General features: G+C 47.1%; 1 protein-coding gene across 2 annotated transcripts in view; it reads right to left on the bottom strand.

Moving 5' to 3' along the window:
• LOC139047388 (uncharacterized) overlaps positions 1–13,357 on the bottom strand; it is a 34,372-nt gene extending 21,015 nt beyond the window's left edge. The window contains exon 1 of one of the 2 annotated variants that reach the window (XM_070521214.1): positions 13,266–13,357. The gene's annotated coding sequence lies outside the window, so the exon portion shown is untranslated. Of the gene's footprint in view, positions 1–1,287; positions 1,470–13,265 lie in introns of those variants that run through there. The other variant, XM_070521213.1, reaches the window with a different exon arrangement.
• Between the last annotated feature and the right edge of the window lie 2,339 nt (positions 13,358–15,696).

Below are 15,696 nucleotides of genomic sequence, written 5' to 3'. Positions count from 1 at the left end.
TATTATTATGGAGTATAAAACTTGCTATGCTGTCTAAAAGGAAAATTAACTGTCGGAAGTCAGCGCTCTGTTCTCTCTTCTCTACCCTCTGCTGTTCTTGCGCTATTATTGAAACTTTAAAGCACGTTTTACCAACAAGCCCAATCCTACACCCTTCCTACAACTGATTCGATTATTAAGCGTTGATTATATGCCTCTATTCTGTCTCTTCCTGTTTCCTTTTCATGCTGATTATTCATTAATTTCATGTCGTATCGTATATTGCCTTCTGTAGCGTCGACACTTGGCTAACCCTTCCTTGCTTTTTCTGGAAGTGGTTACGAGATAGCCAGATCCCAGATACGCCATACCCGTGTGAAGTCAGCAAATAAGACCTTGTTTTTAAAATGCACGCCAACTTGACTTGACGCGCACGGCGAAGCGTGGAGAGAGCGGGAACATCCGGGATACCACGCGCCTGCATGTTAGTTGGCGCACATACGCAGCAGATGGCGCTAGTGGCAAAATATCGCTCGCTCAAATAGCTTACAGTGTTTGCGGCGAATTATACTCCCTCTTTATTATATCCGAAGTCGCTGACTATTGCTACGTGTTCTCTGCGTGGAAAGGTATCACTTGATACAATTTTCACGTTTATACGACATCTACAAGTTGCCTAACCAACCGTCTTTTTTTTTCTGGAAATGGTTACAAAGTAGCCAGATTCCAGATACGCCAAACCCGCCCGAAGGCAACAAAGAGGATCTTGTTTTCGAAAAGCATGAGTGCCAACACAAGGATGATATTTGGCTATTGGACGCTATTACGCATGCTATAGTTCGGATGCGAGGAACTAAACGTCGCTGTGAATGGCGGTTTGTGCCGGCAAAAAACACTTTTCATTTTGTTGTTTAATATATTTATATTTACAGCGACTAATCGTCTCAGTGGATATTGCGGTGGAGTACCTCGCATTCTAACACTATACCCTAGTTATTGTATCGCAAATACAGACACTGATAAAGTTCTTTCCGAATATATCATGGCACGAGTACTATATCCGTATTTCTTACTTGAGCATAGCATAGATAATATATTTAGGACATATACAATTCCCATTCATGGTTATTATTAGATTCGTAAGCATCTTAACAAAGAATCGCGATGATGAAAAAAACATGTACACAAGAGGCCTTTGTAAGAGAGGCCCAATACCTGCTTCCTGTTGAGAGATAATGATTCCGTCAAGATATCACGAGACTGATGTATTAAGTAACGAAAAAAAAATTAACCAAACTTGAAACTTGCCTGAGTGTCGGCGATGTTCTACTTGTAATTCACGGGACTCCGAACGGCTTCTTCCGGTCTATGCAGGGTTGGAGGCGAGCAACGCGGAAGCGCAAAATCGAAGGGAGCCGAATCGGAATTTGTCCTCGAAAGCGGTAACACCCAAAACGTTATTAAAAAACAAAAGAAAAACACGAAGCCGCACACATTCGATGCACAAACTTCGCAGGTCCGTACTCGGGCGCACAGTTTCCGGCGATGTCCTGCGTGGAGTGGCTTATATTCTCGCACGATATGCGCTCAGTGACCCCGTAAGCAGACGGTATACTGTAGACCACCACGTCGGCAAACGCACGATGAACTACTCCAGCAGACGACACTCAACCATGCGGATGAGTGTCACGTGGGATGAGTGTCACGTGGGATGAACCACGTGGGTATTCTTCCTTCTTTCCCCCTTGGTTCCTCGTGTTCTTTTATTCCTTACTCTTCCGGGTATTTCACTATCGTGCACTCTCCCCCCTCCAGGTGGCAAAAAGAAAGAAATCTAAGAGGCGGGGGAGCTACGCTAGGCACCACCGGAGGGATACTTGGAAAGTATAGGGGCAGTGGGAAGGGGGACAAGGGAGGCGAGGAGAGGGGGAATCTCAAGCGGGGAGTGAAGACAAGCAAAGGATTTAACTCGACTAGCCATTTTCAACGACCTTTCGCTGCGCCCACAACGGCCCAAATACGAGAAAGTAATGCAATTGAAGGTGATATTTTGAACGCTGTCAAAATCCGCCATATATACAAATGTGGTATTGGAGGCATCACAAGAGGCCATAAGCAAAACTCTGGGCCTCTCAGATTGGCTCAATATGCTACCACTACCGAATCTGACAAAGTTCAGAAAGGGACCTGGGTTAGCTGGTTGCTAAACGATTTGGAAGCGAATAGCGCTAAAAGCGAGACGAAACAAGGCATTGTTTTACAAAACAGGAAGGCGGGACTGTCTTGTGCGCTGCTCTTCTGCCTTCCTATTTTTGTAAGGCGAGTCTTTGTTTCGTCCCGATTTAGCGCTGTTGGCTTCACACTGCCGTTCCGTTTCCGGAGATGCAACGCGAAATTAAAAAGAAAAGAAAGAGAAAGGAAGAAAATGAAATGAACTTCTACCTTTATTTTTTCTCGTAAAGTTCATCGTGTTACATCGACACCAAAGTAAATACAGTTTTTGAAATAGTACTTGATCCGCCGAAACTGATAAAACGTTTATCTTTAGGGTCTCTTGAAAGCATTTGCTAGTATAATCACCAATCGCTCGAAGCAGCAAGGGATGGAATAAGAGTATTCAAGACTTATTCAAGATTTCAATAAGAGTATTATGAGAATATACTGACAAGTATATTCTTATAATATAATATAATTATATTATATATATAGTTAATTATATCATTATATTATATTCTTATCTGCGTTGAGTGTTGGGTCGAACGCTCCAAACACTACTATGAGAAATACTGGCAAACGTCGGAGTGCTCCCAAATAATTCACTATAACACTCATTTTTTCGAGCAACTTCCGATTTCGCTACTCGGTAGGTGAGCTTGCCGCGACGCCACGATACACCTGCTCGCTCCTTTTGTAGTGCGACCCACTTCACTACACTGGCTATACGGCGGCGACGCGCTAGCGAAGCCTGCAGAAACGTTCACGTGTTATTTAATCAAATAATTAATTTGTTTTGTTAGTATTACCAGCACCATCATCGTGTAGGTTTCCCGCTACACAACGCGAGTTCATTTTGCTGTGCCGTGACGCCACTTCCGGCATTTCGAACCCACCTCTTTACATGGATCAAATAAAAATGTCAGACAAGCGTTTGCTAACCTTTTTTACCCGCCGCGGTTGCTCAGAGGCTATGGTGTTGGGCAGCTCAGCCCGAGGTCGCGGGATCGAATCCCGACCGCGCGGCCGCATTTCGATGGCGGCGGAATGCGAAAACACCCGTAGTGCTTAGATTTAGGTGCACGTTAAAGAGCCCCAGGTGGTCTAAATTTCCGACGTCCTCCACTACGGCGTGCCTCATAATCAGAAAGTGGTTTTGGCACGTAAAACCCCATACTTTAATTTTCCTAACCTTCGTTGTTTGCCGAGTGCCATTCTTTCGCGTGCGTTAAAAAAAATAAGAAAAACTGCTATCGTGTTTCTACAACCGCGAAAAATAAGCACCCAAAGCTCCTTCAACAGCGTGACAAGTGATACGCGGCCGCCACCTTTAACTCTGTGGCATGTTTAGCCACCCACGCAAGTTAAAAGGAGCCGCTTTTGCGGGGCCAATGCCGGGGCACCTCTTTAACGCGATAACAGACCTCCGCCCGTAGCTAGCACAATTCTCTTCGGCGTCTGGTCTTCGCTCCGTCGTTCTTCCTTATGCACGCGCCCAAACTGCACGTGACAAACCTGAACGGCGCGATAAGAGGAGGATAGAGATGGGCGCAGGAACTGCTCTGGATCATGCGCGCACCTCAATCTTTCTCCTAGTTGCCATCCTTCTCTTCCTTCTTTTTTAAATTTTCGTGCCGTTTGAACTCGTGATGCGCGGCAACAACTTCGTCAAACGGCAGTGCTCACCAATGGAACTGCCACCCGTGTCATCCTACCAGCCCCAAACACTTCGGGACGCCTCCGAATCGCCACATCTCGCGAAATAGAACAGGTGATTTGAAAAAAAAGAAGAAAAAGAATGAAAGAATGGGGGCGAGTTCTTCGACAAAGGCGAATTCCTCTGCGGTAGAGCCCGGTGTAACCTCAAGGCGCTTCGCGACTGTCACCGTTTAGCACGACTCGCATTGTCCTCCCGGCGGTGGTCCAGGGGTGGGGATTACGCCCCCCCCCCCACCCCCATTCTCGGTAGCACCTTCAAAATCAGACCCCGTGTTTTGCGCGCCGAATTTTAGAGAGAACAGATTGTTCGCGGCAGCTGAACCCAACCCCCTTCGCTCGCGTCCCATTCGCACCGAGTGTAATTGGGCATGTGTCTGTGTTAAGAGGGAAGCCTTAGCTCGGGCCCAACTCCGACGAGGCCTATTCAAATGCGTGTAAAACGCAGAGAGAGAGAGAGAGAGAGAGTGAACTTTAATAAGCACCAGCTGTTTTGTCGGCTGGGCCTAGACCTCCCACCATGGGACGTCGAGGTTTCGCCGCTTTGTAGGCCTGCTGGGTCGCCCAGAGTTGGTCGTCGAGATTGGAGCTACGCAGGGCGGCGTGCCATCTCGACGAGAGGGTCACGGGATTAATTAAGGTCTGGGTATCGACGTTTGCACTCCCATATAGCATGTGGGGGAGTGTTGCTGATTGAGTTTTACAGATCTTGCACGTCTGGCTCGGGTAGATGTCGGGGTGTATGATATGACAGCGTGTGAGGGAGGGGTACGTATTGGTCTGTAACAGGCGAAGGCTTGTTGCCTGTGCCCTGTTTAACTTGCAGTGAGGGGTGGGGAAGGTTCTTCTTGCGAGGTAAAATGACTTTACAAGGTCGTTGTATCTTGTAAGGCGGTCGCGTCCTGCAGGTGCACCTGCACCGTCTCCGGCACGGTTGACTAGTCCTCGTGCTACGGAAAAAAAAATTTTTTTTCCCGAGATAGCCCCTGGACCGATTTTGATAAAATTTGTTGCATTTGAGAGACCAAGGTTAAATTCTAGTGACTGTTGGGAGCAGAAAATCGATTTAGGGCCTGAATTTTATTAAAAAGGTTTTCAAAAATTCGAGAGCTCGAATAAAGTAGAAGCACAAAGTTTACGACTTCATAATACAACTTTGCATCGAGAACAGGTATCGCGGTTCCGTAAACCGCACCCATTAGATCACTGAAAGTGGACAAATTCAATATGGCATCTTATCTCTTAAGTTAACTTGTAACGTGTGTACAAGGGTTCTGCAAACGCTGTTATTTCGCATTACTAAATATTTTGAGATTCATGTGTAACAAATAAATTTTGTCCGCTTTAGACGTACTATTGGATGCAATTCGCAGAATTGTATTATACTTTTTCATTGACAAGTTACAGAGTTGTAAACATGATAGTTGCCTTTTAGAAAATTTTAAATTTTTGCCAATTTTTATTGAAAGATTGAGGAGACAAATCAAAATTCGAAACGGACAGTCACGAGATTTCACGTTTTCGTGTTAAATGCAGCAAACCTCGCTGAATTTGGTGCAGTGGTTGCCGAGAAAGACGACTTCTGCTTTTGCGTGTAGATAGGAGCACCTGAGCTAAAGCTTCCGCTTAAAAAAACGCGTTTTATCTCACTGCCACGTTCTTCTGCTCAATAAGGCGGCGGTGGGCAGATGACAGAACGCGTTTCGATAAGTACGAGCGCGATTTCCATAGAAGACATGCACGGAAGGCTGCCGAACGATCCGACATCTTTTTTTCTTTCTTTCGTCGGGTTGTGCTTACACGCACATACTGTAAACAGCGTTCTTTTCCGCCTCCCCTTAACATCATCAAACAAATTATGTTGCGCTTGTCGCTACTCTGTTCTCGTCCAAATTTTGCAGCAACATCACATCTTATCGTATATAATCTGGACCGTTCAATATAGCACACGGCGCGCCTTCTCTTGTCCCAATTGTAAAAAAGAAAAAAAAAGAGGATGAAACCGGCCATTTTGCTTTCGTCTGCACCCCTTCGAACTCAGGTAAAGTTCGAAACATGCCGATTATATCTCGCGCTTGCCGCACCACGTCTGCAATACGACGAAGCATGTCCTTCGAGATTGATTTCCATTAACTGCTGCGGGGTGCGTCCAAACGCAACTTCGCACATTTTTGTTGACAAACATTGAAGCTAACAGTGCCAAGTGTTAAGTTAAATGATGCGAACCATAAAAATACCTTCTCTGAGACAGCAATGATCGTCCACCGCGGATGGAGATCCACATGGCAAGACCTGGATACTACAGGGATGCGTTGAATGTGCCCAGCGCGGACATTCTTCGTATGTACACATGGGGGACATGATCGTCGACATGCCGCTTATAAATTGCGTGGGAAGGCATATAGCTCCGTTCGCAGCAGACGCTGTTTCACGCATTCACCGGGCAGAATGCAGAAATTCGCACGGATGCAAATGCAAGCGAGCGAGCGCGTTATTGACAAGAACGGCACCGCGAGCGGCGCTGCTTCGCCGGCGATGAGAGCGCCGCATGTGGGGCAAAATTCAACTAGCGGGTGGTACGCCTCTCCTATCTCTCGTTCGCACGGCCTTGATTGCCTCTTGCACTGCTCGTGTTTGGGCACATTTCGTATCGCGCGCGGTGTGTGCCTACGTGCGTGTGCGTGGGCGTTTTATTCCGAAGGACGATTACAGTCTGTTTAACACTTAGGGGAAAACTCGGAGTGCATTGCATCGCGATGCGGCGAGCGCTTGAGTCAGGCGGCGGCAGCAGCTCGCGCAGGCGCCCGAGGGCCGGGGTCTTTAACGGCGTTGTCTCCTACGGCGGAGCGCGCTGGCCGCATTGTCGGGAAGCGTTCTACTGTCAGTTGCAGTGCGCCGATCTCATCGCTACTGCGTGAAATGAGCCGGTATCTTTCACTAAGCGTTGTGCGACACCCACTCATACGCCTCAAAGTTAAGTTCATCGCTGAAGGGCGCAGGGTACTCATAGACAACGTATTGATTCCATACGTTCTTGACGGCCCGTTCCTGGAAGGCGACTATATACTCAACACGATAGGCCGCCGATCCCCACTGCTCGTGTTGTGGAAGAACTGCTGGAAGAGCGCGCCGTCACTATTTTGGAGTGGCCGCCTCAATCCCCGGGTGCCTACATCATTTAAAATGTCTGGGGCTCGTTGCAAGTATCGCTGGCGCACCATCCCATCTATCAGTCGCGCGAAGATAGGCTTTTATCCACCATCGTCAGCGACTGAGACGTGCTACGAATGAACACATCCCTGATCAAGTCACTCTAAACTTCACTGCCTTCCAGGATGAGCGCTGTCATCGCTGCCGCTGGGGTCATGACGAGGTACTAACGGAAGTTCGGATCGGGACGTGTCCAATTCCCCACTGGTGGGCAGGGTCTGCCTGGTGTAGCGAATGATTGTCGAGAAAAATCACTTCCAGCTCATTGTCTGAACCTAAAACTTTCATTTAATCGTGTCCGTTTGTTTCATCGTGTTCGACTCCTATTGTTGAGTGCTTTGTTTTTCTTTCGAGTCAAACAAAGACTGAGCACGTTGCGCGCACATCTTGGTGCGTTTTGTCGCTGCTCATTACGGTAGCACACACAGTGAAGAAATATACATGCACACGCTCAGTACTCCGGCCTTTCGAAAGAACAAATAAACTATGCTGTCAAAAGAAGTTTGTGGAACTCCATTATCGCATATGAAGGATCAGAGTTTGACGTCGCACAACGTTTAGTAACGAATATCAGCTCAGTTCCCGCAGTACCGATTAAATCGGTGCACTGCCCCTGACAGCAGCACGCTTCCCGAAAATGCGGCCAGCGCGCGCCGCCGTAGCAGCCGACGCAGATCACGACTCCGCCCCTCGAGCGTCTGCGCCTGTTCGAGGTGCTGCCGCCGCACGACTCCATTGCCTGCCGCATCGCGATGCAATACGTTCGCAGTTTTCCCCTAAGTGTGAAACAGACTGTACACGCTTCTATTTGCCTTCAAGAAGATCGGTACGCTTGACGATCATTTTTACGGCTGCAATGCGGCGAAAGCGCAGCGTCTGCTTAGCCATGTAAGTGACGCTGAGCAGGTAATTGGAAACGACATCGTATGTGCCGCCGGAAAAATCGCCGGCACATGCGATGCGGCACATACAAGCTAAAGTCATTTTTTGCAGTTTCTCACAAAATGTTTGCTACAAATCTGTGTTGTCTCTGACGGGGACAACGGAATTCCATCGACACGGTGCGGAAATAAACAAAAGATATCGCTGCATAGCACAAGTACGACATGCGCACACAGCTTTAACTAGTACGTCCACTACAATATAGATTAGAGGCAGCAATGTAAGTAGCTGGGCCATTTTTTAACAGTGCTCAAGAGGCGGAAGTTGAAAGTATTAGTAATCATTTCTGCTTCAGCAATGCCGGCGCTACCAAGACGCGGGCGTGTGTCGTCCAGTAACTCGATCGATCGGTGCAGTGGTGATGCAGGAATGAACTCCAGTCACGTTCATTGCATCGTGTACATATTCAATTTCTCGGCACGCCTGAACTTCGGCCACTGCTAGCGCATACAACAGAAGTGGCTTACATTCTTGGGCAGTGCAGACACAAACGAAACACACGAAAGAAGACAAGACAAGCGCTGGTCGAACAGCTGAAAGTTTTTGTATGAATAAAACGATTATATACCGAGTTATTATTAAATTCATGTGGGTTACATATAAAAACCGTCATACACTCAGGAGTGATCAATGAACGAGCTCGCTTCGTTTGCCAGTTGTATACTTCGTTCGGCGCACCGCACTAGTCCGCGTCTGTCGTCTGCTTTTTCTTCGTACCATTTTCTTGTGAACCGGCAGAATTTCACTGGTGGCATCAACCATTTCGCGTTTACATTGCTGTCGTGACAGTTAACAACACAATATTAATTTCCAGTCATTCGAAGAGGCGCCGTCCCAAACAAGAGATGTTTCGCGCGCAGCGCGAACTGAACGCGAGCGCGATCGTGAATGGAAGCGGCGGCGGAAACCTACACCGGTTGGAGATGAAATCGTGCCGCCAGGGGAGAAACGAGCGCTGGCGTCTAGGATGAAACTTGGCCTGCGGACGTCCATGTGCTCCTCGTTCCTCTATATAGGCCCTTCTGCTAGGCCTAAGTGACACATATTGAGCTAGGCTGAACTATTCAAAGTATATTGCGTCAAGAAATACGTAAAGTACACGATGTCATGATAGCCTTGGCTTGTAATTTCATCAGACGAGAAAACGTCATTCTGTCAGAGAAAAACTACAAAAGGCACAGCATCAGTAACAGCCAACTGCACAGGGTGTGCCAACTATCATGCACCGAGATTTCAAAAAAGAAAGTATGCAAATGCCGTGGTGCACGTAGCTGGACAGATGGAGGCCCTATACTCACAAAAGGCCCTACTCACAATTTAGCCGTATACCTAAAAGCGGCTTGCAATGCAGAAGTTTTTGCAGCTTTAGATTTATTATGAGCTGCAGTTTACAGCATCGTGATACCTTCCTTTATTGATGTGTTGCAGGGCAGCAAGCTTGCTAATCTTGCTTTTTGAAATTTTGAAATTTTCAGGAATATTCCTTTAAAAGAAAACCGATGGCGTAAATTGAAAACATACTCCTTACCGTTGATGCATTAATGACTACTTCGCTTAAACGTAACAAACCATCGGTGCAGTGGTTGCCGAGAAAAAACGATTTATCCGTTCTCATGCATATATATATATATATATATATATACATATGTGTGTGTGTGTGTGTGTGTGTGTGTGTGTGTGTGTGTGTGTGTGTGTGTGTGTGTGTGTGTGTGTGCAGAAGCTAGTGACATCAATTTAGCTTCCCCCTAAGGAAAAATAAATTTTGTTGACGTTAGTAATACGCCAGTCGGGTATAAAAACCAACTTGAACAGTAGTTATGACTCTAAGCTGTTTTCGGGTCCGAGGAGGATATGCGTATATACTGTGTGGCCGGAAGAAAAAGTTTATGGAATGGAAAAGGCAGAGAGGTCGGCCGGAAATATATATGGAAAATAAAGGTGGCCTTTAATAATAAACGACCATATACAGCCTTCCGTAATTTCGAAACCAAAGCGGCAAGACGAAGCAATACGGAAGATGGATAAATGTAACAAGTTCTGGACGACAAAAACAGCCTGGCAGGGCAGTTGACATAGGTATATATATTTTTTTCCAAGTGGCTTTTTCTCGATGATCGGCCCTGTGAAAGTTCTGCATTGTCTATCACGTGGGAGGGGATAAGAGTCTTCCACAATCGTCGACGACAGTATATGCTTGCGCAATTACTGCCAGCAAACACGAGAATGTAAACGTGGTCATGGGTCCCTCGATGTAGCCTAATTAGCGCACGTGTATATACAGCTGGGAAAACTTGTTTTCCAACCCCGCGACGAAGCGCGACGTTTCCCATTCCAGAGCTGGAAGTCGCTGCGAATTTCTCATGTTGTCCATTCTCAATACGGGCTTGGACCAGTGTGGCACCGGGTTGAGTGGTGCGCTCTTCCGTTATTATTATTATTTTTTTTGTGATACCACGTGACCGCCGTCTCGGTGACGTGATTAGCCTCCTTTCGTCACGTCCGAAGCGGCGATACACTTTGGCACGCGTCTCGAACGGGTCACACAAAAAGGCGCTGCAATTGTTTATTTGTGGCACTCTGCGATGAACCGAGTGAGGCTTCGTGGTGCAGTTACGGAGTCAACCATTAAGAGAGAACAAGAAGGAAAGTGAGAAATGACGGGCATAAAAATTTCCATTTCGTTTTTCTCTAACCTTGTAATCTCCGGTTTCACAACAAGGAATATTAACAACAAATTGTTCCCCTTTATTTCGGGCCATGGAGAGTATACATGTGCGCAGAAAAACAATGCAATGTTATTTGAATTATGACTTATTTAGTGCCGTAATTAATTAGTAATTGCTTCGCTGCACCATCCGCAACTAATACCTGACTCCAGTGCAACAAAACAGCCAAGTATGTTCTGCATTAAGTCTCTCCAGCTTAAACCAGAAGGGGGACGGGTTGGGCTAGGTTGTTTTACAGCGAAGGTGTTAGCCTCTAGTGGGTCGGGACTTTACACAGGATACGTACAGGCCGATCCCGGAGACAGCGAAAAGCGCACGCTCTGCTGCTTCTCCAAGAGGCATCGCAAGACGTCATCAGGTGGCATGATCAATTGACGAAGACGTCATCGCGTGATGTCACGTGACGATGCCGCTATTCTCGTATATATTCGAATTACAATCCGAAGCTATCGTGTCTGGAGCTTGCGTGTAAGTCGTACTTGACGAATTTTCTGGCGCAATCTACTTTGAGAAATTCAATTGGTTCAATACCGTATTTTCGCGATTCTAAGCACACCCCGATTCTAAGCACCCCACCTCTACTTTCGCGAAAGAATTTGGAAAAAAAACTTTGCATGCGAATCTAAGCATCCCCCTATTTGTTAGGAAGAGCGCATAGCCAAGACCGCCAAGCCCGCTCGCTCGCTCTGTCGTCGAGCCGGAGCCGTCGGAGTCCCGAGGTGGAACGGCGTCCCCGGCGCCATCTTGCCGCACGGCCGGACTGCAGAGCCGCGCGGACTCGTGAGTGGCAGTGATAGTGACGAAGCATCCGACACAAGCGGCGGGCTCGCTGTCTGCAGCGAGTTTTCTTTCGGATGTTTGCAAAATAAAATGTTATTTCTCGCACCCGCCTCGTCGTGAAGTCGCAGCGAAAATGGGGAGGGGGGGTGTCATTCCAGATTTTTACGAATCTAAGCAGCCCCCCCCCCCCCCCCCCCTCACTTTGGGCATCGCGATCATAAAAAAAAAGGGGGTGCTTAGAATCGAGTAAACAGGGTAAGTCACTTGCGCTTGGCGGAGGGCCAGGAGGAATGAGCAAGTACATGCTGTGCTTTCGCACGTGCCCGTGACGTAGTACGTTGCTTGTGGTGAGGGCACTTGTCTATAACGTCGGTCGCGCCGTTCTAGCGTGGGTGTGCACCTCCGCGGTACATGCACTTTCGCAGGATGGAATGGAGGCGGATTTGTCGTTGTTTTAATAGTGACAAATGGCGTCGTGCGAAAAAAGACAGGAGGGCGAGTACAATGGTTTCTAATCGCCCTCCTTTCTTGCTTCGCACTGCAGCATTCCTGCCACCTAAATCGGAATTGCGAGTCGTCAAACTCGGCGAAGCTTGGACGACACATTGGGTATTGCAGGGTTAAGGATGTGCAGGGCTTCGCTGTTTGTTTCAACAGCTGTGCAAGGTGCAGCGCCGTCTGCACATATACGTCGTCATTCGTTTCACGTCGGCGCACACATATATATATATATAAATATAAGCTTCGCGCTGAGCACGAGTTCCAAAACCTTTCCTGCTCTCTTGCAGAAGCCTGGTCCGTTCTGCCAGAACACGGAAAAGGGCACTGAACCAGTGGCAGAGAGTGGACACGACACTAGAGTGTATCGTTACTAATGCTGAACGTTGGGCTACAGTTGGCTACTATTCTTTACTATGATGTATCCACTGTCACGTGCATTACTAGCTGCAACACGGTGCCCGTGTTCGAAGGGGCCCCGTGACAGCGCGGGGACAACCACGTACGAAAAATCGCAGAAGTAAACACCGCGTCAATTACTGGTACACTTATTAAAGGCAATTTTTTTCTGTGTGCCGGTGCTGCCATGCAACCAGGGGGCCCCTTTCATCAAGGGGACCGTGTCGCAGTTCATAATGCACGCGACTGTATACCTGCCCATGGCTGGGCCAGGTTGTGGCGCGCAGGTATGTACTAAATAAAAATAAAATAACACTAAGAAAGAATATATACTTGCTTTCAGCGCTATAAAGAAGACGAATATAGTAAACACGAGCTGCACAAAGACAGGCGCGAGTAACTGGTACAACTGCGTGGAAGAAATGTACGCGCGGTTGGCAACAACGAGTGTAAGCGCCACATTCGCATAAGAGAAAAGAACAAACGGTTAATGGTTACTGAGACCTGTGGAAACGATCGCTGCATTACGCGTATTCTTGAGGCAGGACGCTTGGCTAACCCACACTTTTTTTTTTTGCTGTCGTCACCACACAAGTTTCGCTCTGCGTGCATGCGAGAAGATCGTTCAGAAATGTGTTCCTCCTGTACTCCATGGAACCTAAGTACAGACCGAGATTAAGATGTTCCACACACACAGCCGAAACTTACGTGACACGTATACGCGACTAAGAATGATACATGGAAATGCCAGTAAAATAAGTAAATGGGACATATTCGCACGTATACGTACGTTCCACTTACTCATTCGAACATATGTGGAACGAACATATGCCAGGAGCCTGCAGCCCACGTGACTTCGACCGGCCACAGCTGGCAAGAGTGGTCAATGCCAACTATGCCGCTGATCCGTTTATCAGAAAAACAGCCGCGGAAGTTGGCGGTCAACGACCTAAACGTCGGCAGGTCCGATGTGGTCGCGAATTCGGTTCACGGATGCGATGGAGGCATTTCGGCGGCAGAGAAAGGCAGGCAACGGTTTGTTAAATCTTGAGTGAGCCTTTAAGGGGTCCTAAATATAAAAGACAAACTGGAGACCTTAACTATGTTCGCCAGAAGGTGCCTAGATAAATGAATTTCAATGTAGCGCCATTATTTCGCCATTGCCTCCTCCCACCATTGCCGGTGCGTGATTGGCAGAGTGCGGTCAACGTGGCACGGAAAAAAAAAGTGCTTTTTTTTTCACGCAGCATGGTTTACGCCAACGTGCGCATGAATAAGGATTTACTGCATGGAATACACGTTTCAAAACGAGTATCGAAAACGGATGTGTAGTGCGACGCAAGCTATAGAAGCTATTTGTTATATTTGCACGTGTGTTGAGAGATTCGCAACATTTTTTGGGGCGCTGGCAGCGTTCCGTGTAGGAGAAGGATTAGAGGAGGAGAACAAAGGAAGAATGAAACGTATCTAGGGACCTTAGTTCCTAAATAAGTTAAAGAAAAAGAAAAAAAAGTTAACGGTAAAGAAGAAACCCTCGCGTATTTCACATGGTCGTTAAAGTACCTCAGGTGGTCAAAATTTAAATGGAGCTTCATTAATCATTTTGCAAAAAAAAAAGAAAACGAAAGGGTCAATCAAGTGCCCACGCTAAAGCAGACAACGTCAGTTATATGGTAGTTCGTTCAACTGCTTTAAAGTTTGAATACTAGCGCAAATAGGACAGCAGAGAGAACAGAGCGCTAACCTCCAACAGTTCATTTTCTTTTCAGAAAGGATAGCAAGTTTTATTATGGAGTATTAACTTGCTATTATATTATATACTATAATGGAGTATAAAACTTGCTATGCTTCCTGAAAAGAGAATAAACTGTCGGAGGTTAGCGCTCTGTTCCCTCTGCGGTCCTTGCGCTATAATTGAAGCTTTAAAGCATGTTTTACCAACAAGCCCAATCCTACACCCTTCGTTCAACTGAATCGATTATTAAGTGTTGATTATATGTCTCTATTCTGTCTCTTCCTGTTTCCTTTTCACGTTGATTATTCACTCATTTCGTGTCGTATCGTATATTGCCTTCTGCAGCGTCAACACTTGGCTAAACCTTCCTTTCTTTTTCTGGAAGTGGTTACGAGATAGCCAGATCCCAGATACGCCATACCCATGTGAATTCAGCAAATAAGAACTTGTTTTTATAATTCACGTCAACTTGACGCGCACGGCGAAGCGTGGAGAGAGCGGGAACATCCGGGATACCCCGCGCCTGCATGTTAGTTGGCGCACATACGCAGCAGATGGCGCTAGTGGCAAAATATCGCTCGCTCAAATAGCTTACAGTGTTTGCGGCTAATTATACTCCCTCTTTATTATATCCTACAGCCTGTTTCACATGCAAGTGATTCAGCGAATGGAGCGAACAGCGGCGCGGCGCAGCGAAGCTTTTCGCGAGGTTTCGTTTCACATGCTTTGCCACCGCGCGTCTTCCGTTCCTGCGAATATCAATGTTGCTGGCAAAAAACGCGGGACTTTCCGCCAGTTTCGGTAGTTTGGACTACTAACAAAAGCATTGGTTTGTCCCTGCTTCTCAAATATTTATTATATAGGTGCATATTCTGCGTTCTAAATATCTAAATCATGCTTACTTTTCATCTTTTGTGTTTTTTTTTGTAAATAAAATGCGCATATGCGGCGCACAAACTCGCGAGCGGCTCGGTACGCTGCCGTAACAGACGCCAGCGTGTTAACCATGGTGTCAACAGAGATGGATATATGTGCGCCACATGGTGATTCTACACACATCTTCTTCTGCTCGCCTTAAAAAAAAGGCTTTGCTCTAACTCCGGGTTCCACGGCGCTGGTGGGTGAAGCCTATCTGGGAGAATCGGAAGGAGGAATCCGAGTTCCACACCGCGGTAGGTTGTGTTTGCACAGAAATAGTACTTTAGTGTCCAATATTTTTGTGCAGATGCAGCTGCTCCTGAACGCCGACACCGAGTGTGTTCAGGAGTAACATAAGATGTTGGCAGAAACGTTTGAGGCGCTCCATGACCTGGTTGAAGGGCCGCTCACGAAACCTATGCCGTCACGCGCAAGACTTGCAATGACTGAGGTATACTGGGTAGTTCGCCGCCTTTTATTGATAAGTCGCTTATCTGGGTACGCCAGATTTACTTCTTTGCTTCCTTCCCTGTACATGGCATCGGGGATGCAAATTCAAGATGTCGCCCTGCAGGCATT

Source organism: Dermacentor albipictus, chromosome 7 (assembly GCF_038994185.2).
Source record: "Dermacentor albipictus isolate Rhodes 1998 colony chromosome 7, USDA_Dalb.pri_finalv2, whole genome shotgun sequence".
NCBI classification, from domain to species: domain Eukaryota; kingdom Metazoa; phylum Arthropoda; class Arachnida; order Ixodida; family Ixodidae; genus Dermacentor; species Dermacentor albipictus.
This window is presented reverse-complemented; position numbering and strand designations above follow the sequence as displayed.